At 43.5% G+C, this 5,000-nt stretch overlaps 1 protein-coding gene across 1 annotated transcript in view; it reads left to right on the forward strand.

Moving 5' to 3' along the window:
* The window catches only part of LOC139366104 (vascular endothelial growth factor receptor 3-like), a 196,729-nt gene that overhangs the window by 172,392 nt on the left and 19,337 nt on the right, over nt 1–5,000 (forward strand). The window lies entirely within an intron of this gene.

Below are 5,000 nucleotides of genomic sequence, written 5' to 3' on the forward strand. Positions count from 1 at the left end.
TCAATTCAATTCAATTCAATTCAAGGGCTTTATTGACATGGGAAACATGTGTTAACATTGCCAAAGCAAGTGAGGTAGACAACATACAAAGTGAATATATAAAGTGAAAAACAACAAAAATTAACAGTAAACATTACACATACAGAGGTTTCAAAACAGTAAAGACATTACAAATGTCATATTATATATATATATACAGTGTTTTAACAATGTACAAATGGTTAAAGGACACAAGATAAAATAAATAAGCATAAATATGGGTTGTATTTACAATGGTGTTTGTTCTTCACTGGTTGCCCTTTTCTTGTGGCAACAGGTCACAAATCTTGCTGCTGTGACGGCACACTGTGGAATTTCACTCAGTAGATATGGGAGTTTATCAAAATTGGATTTGTTTTCGAATTCTTTGTGGATCTGTGTAATCTGAGGGAAATATGTGTCTCTAATATGGTCATACATTTGGCAGGAGGTTAGGAAGTGCAGCTCAGTTTCCACCTCATTTTGTGGGCAGTGTTCATATAGCCTGTCTTCTCTTGAGAGCCATGTCTGCCTACGGCTGCCTTTCTCAATACCAAGGCGATCCTCACTGAGTCTGTACATAGTCAAAGCTTTCCTTAAGTTTGGGTCAGTCACAGTGGTCAGGTATTCTGCCACTGTGTACTCTCTGTTTAGGGCCAGATAACATTCTAGTTTGCTCTGTTTTTTTGTTAACTCTTTCCAATGTGTCAAGTAATTATCTTTTTGTTTTCTCATGATTTGGTTGCGTCTAATTGTGTTGCTGTCCTGGGACTCTGTGGGGTGTGTTTGTGAACAGAGCACCAGGACCAGCTTGCTTAGGGGACTCTTCTCCAGGTTCATCTCTCTGTAGGTGATGGCTTTGTTATGGAAGGTTTGGGAATCGCTTCCTTTTAGGTGGTTGTAGAATTTAACGTCTCTTTTCTGGATTTTGATAATTAGCGGGTATCGGCCTAATTCTGCTCTGCAGGCATTATCTGGTGTTTTACGTTGTACACAGAGGATATTTTTTGCAGAATTCTTCATGCAGAGTCTCAATTTGGTGTTTGTCCCATTTTGTGAATTCTTGTTTGGTGAGCGGACCCCAGACCTAACAACCATGAAGGACAATGGGTTCTATAACTAATTCAAGTATTTTGAGCCTTATCCTAATTGCCAAATGTTATTTTCCTTTTGATGGCGTAGAAAGCTCTTCTTGTCTTGTCTCTCAGCTCGTTCACAGCTCTGTGGAAGTTTATGTTGGAACACCATTATTTTGGTCTTACTGAGATTCACTTTCAGGGCCCAGGTCTGTCAGGGCCCAGGTCTGGCAGGGCCCAGGTCTGGCAGGGCCCAGGTCTGGCAGGGCCCAGGTCTGACAGAATCTGTGCAGAAGATCTAGGTGCTGCTGTAGGCCCTCCTTGGTTGGGGACAGAAGCACCAGATCATCAGCAAACAGTAGACATTTGACTTCAGATTCTAGTAGGGTGAGACCGGGTGCTGCGGACTGTTCTAGTGCCCTCGCCAATTCGGTGATATATAAACTCAGCAAAAAAAGAAACGTCCCTTTTTTCAGGACCCTGTCTTTCAAAGATATATTGTTAAACACTGTTTCCCATGCTTGTTCGATGAACCATAATGAACATGCACCTGTGGAACGGTCGTTAAGACACTAACAGCTTATAGACGGTTGGCAATTTAGGTCACAGTTATGAAAACTTAGGACACTAAAGAGGCCTTTCTACTGACTCTGAAAAACACAAAAAGAAAGATGCCCAGGGTCCCTGCTCATCTGCATGAACGTGCATTAGGCATGCTGCAAGGAGGCATGAGGACTGCAGATGTGGTCAGGGCAATAAATGGCAATGTTCGTACTGTGAGACGCCTAAGACAGCGCTACAGGGAGACAGGACGGACAGCTGATCGTCCTCGCAGTGGCAGACCACGTAACACCTGCACAGGATTGGTACATCCGAACATCACACCTGCAGGACAGGTACAGGATGGCAACAACAACTGCCTGAGTTACACCAGGAACGCACAATCCCTCCATCAGTGCTCAGACTGTCCGCAATAGGCTGAGAGATGCTGGACTGAGTGCACAAACCCACTGTTGATGGACCAGACAGGACTGGCAAAAAGTGCTCTTCACTGACGTGTGAGAGTTTTGTCTCACCAGGGGTGATGGTCGCATTCGCGTATATCGTCGAAGGAATGAGCGTTACACCGAGGCCTGTACTCTGGAGTGGGATCGATTTGGAGGTGGAGGGTCCGTCATGGTCTGGGGCGGTGTGTCACAGCATCATCGGACTGAGCTTGTTGTCATTGCAGGCAATCTCAACGCTGTGCGTTACAGGGAAGACATCCTCCTCCCTCATGTGGTACCCTTCCTGCAGGCTCATCCTGACATGACCCTCCAGCATGACAATGCCACCAGCCATACTGCTCGTTCTGTGTGTGATTTCCTGCAAGACAGGAATGTCAGTGTTCTGCCATGGCCAGCGAAGAGCACAAATCTCAATCCCATTGAGCACGCCTGGGACCTGTTGGATCGGAGGGTGAGGGCTAGAGCCATTCCCCCCCAGAAATGTCCGGGAACTTCCAGGTGCCTTGGTGGAAGAGTGGGGTAACATCTCACAGCAAGAACTGACACATCTGGTGCAGTCCATGAGGAGGAGATGCACTGCAGTACTTAATGCAGCTGGTGGCCACACCAGATACTGACTGTTACTTTTGATTTTGACTCCCCCTTTGTTCAGGGACACATTATTCAATTTCTGTTAGTCACATGTCTGTGGAACTTGTTTAGTTTATGTCTCAGTTGTTGAATCTTGTCGTGTTCATACAAATATTTACACATGTCAAGTTTGCTGAAAATAAACATAGTTGACAGCGAGAGGACGTTTCTTAAGCTGAATCCTTGTTTCCTTGTGGAAAGAAATGTGTGTTTTTTGCCAATTTTAACCACACACTTGTTTGTGTACATGGATTTTATAATGTGGTATGTTTTTCCCCCAACACCACTTTCCATCAATTTGTATCGCAGACCCTCATGCCAGATTGAGTCAAAGGCTGATGTTAAAGAGTTTTAGTATAGCCAATTGGAATTTGTTGTCTGTGTATGTTATCATTTCATTGAGGATACCATCAACCTACAGGCCGAGTAGCAGGCAGTTTACTCACCTTATTCATCCAAGCTACTCAATACTGCCCCCCAGTCACCAAGAAGTTAATGATAATGCAGAAGATTTTCCCAAGGTTGCTGTTGACGCATATCCCACAGTAGTTTTTGGGGTCAAATTTGTCTCCACTTTTGTGGATTGGGGTGATCAGTCCTTGGTTCCAAATATTGGGGAAGATGCCAGAGCTAAGTATGATGTTAAAGAGCTTTAGTATAGTGAATTAGAATTTGTGGTCTGTATATTTTTTATCATTTCATTGAGGATACCATCAACACTACCGGCCTTTTTGGGTTGGAGGGTTTGTAATTTGTCCTGTAGTTCATTGGAGGTAATTGGAGAATCCAGAGGGTTCTGGTCTTTAATAGTTGATTCTAAGATTTGTATTTGATCATGTATATGTTTTTGCTGTTTGTTCTTTGTTATAGAGCCAAAAAGATGGGAGAAGTGGTTTACCCATACATCTCCATTTTGGATTGATAATTCTTCTTCTCCGTGTTGTTGTTTGTTTAGTGTTTTCCAATTTTCCCAGAAGGGGTTAGTGAATATGGATTCTTCAATTACATTGAGCTGATTTCTGACGTGCTGTTCCTTCTTTTTCCGTAGTGTATTTCTGTATTGTTTTAGTGATTCACCATAGTGATGGCATAGGCTCAGGTTTTTCCAGGTCTCTATGTTTTTGGTTGGACAGGTTTCTCCACTTCTTTCTTAGGTTTTTGCATTCTTCATCAAACCATTTGTCATTGTTGTTCATTTTTATCAGTTTTCTGTTTGAATTTTTTAGATTTGACAGGGAAGCTGAGAGGTCAAATACACTGTATAGGTTTTCTACTGCCAAGTTTACACCTTCACTATTACAGTGGAACGTTTTGTACAGGAAGTTAAAAGGGATTGAATGTGTTGTTGCCTCATTTATTTGTTGTAGTTTTCCACACTAATTTATTTCCATCTATAGTATGTCTTAATATTATTCAGTTCCTTTGGCTTTGATGCCTCATGATTGAGTATTGCTCTGTTAAAGTAGACTGTGATTTTGCTGTGATCTGATAGGCAATTGGCTCACTGTGAACTCTGAGAGACTCTGGGTTGAGGCCAGTGATAAAGTAGTCTACAGTATTACTGCCAAGAGATGAGCTATAGGTGTACCTACCATAGGATCAAATCTAATTTATTTATACAGCCCTTCTTACATCAGCTGATATCTCAGTGCTGTAGAGAAACCCAGCCTAAAACCCCAAACAGCAAGCAATGCAGGTGTAGAAGCACGGTGGCTAGGAAAAACTCCCTAGAAAGGCCAAAACCTTTGGAAGAAACCTAGAGAGGAACCAGGCTATGTGGGGTGGCCAGTCCTCTTCTGGCTGTGCCGGGTGGAGATTATAACAGAACATGGCCAATATGTTCAAATGTTTATAAATGACCAGCATGGTCAAATAATAATAATCACAGGCAGAACAGTTGAAACTGGAGCAGCAGCACGGCCAGGTGGACTGGGGACAGCAAGGAGTCATCATGCCAGGTAGTCCTGAGGCATGGTCCTAGGGCTCAGGTCCTCCGAGAGAGAGAAAGAGAGAAAGAGAGAATTAGAGAGAGCATACTTAAATTCACACAGGACACCGGATAGGACAGGAGAAGTACTCCAGATATATCAAACTGACCCTAGCCCCCCGACACAAACTACTACAGCATAAATACTGGAGGCTGAGACAGGAGGGGTCAGGAGACACTGTGGACCCATCCGATGACACCCCCAGACAGGGCCAAACAGGAAGGATATAACCCCACCCACTTTGCCAAAGCACAGCCCCCACAACCCTAGAGGGATATCTT

This window comes from Oncorhynchus clarkii, chromosome 14, assembly GCF_045791955.1.
Source record: "Oncorhynchus clarkii lewisi isolate Uvic-CL-2024 chromosome 14, UVic_Ocla_1.0, whole genome shotgun sequence".
Classification (NCBI taxonomy): domain Eukaryota; kingdom Metazoa; phylum Chordata; class Actinopteri; order Salmoniformes; family Salmonidae; genus Oncorhynchus; species Oncorhynchus clarkii.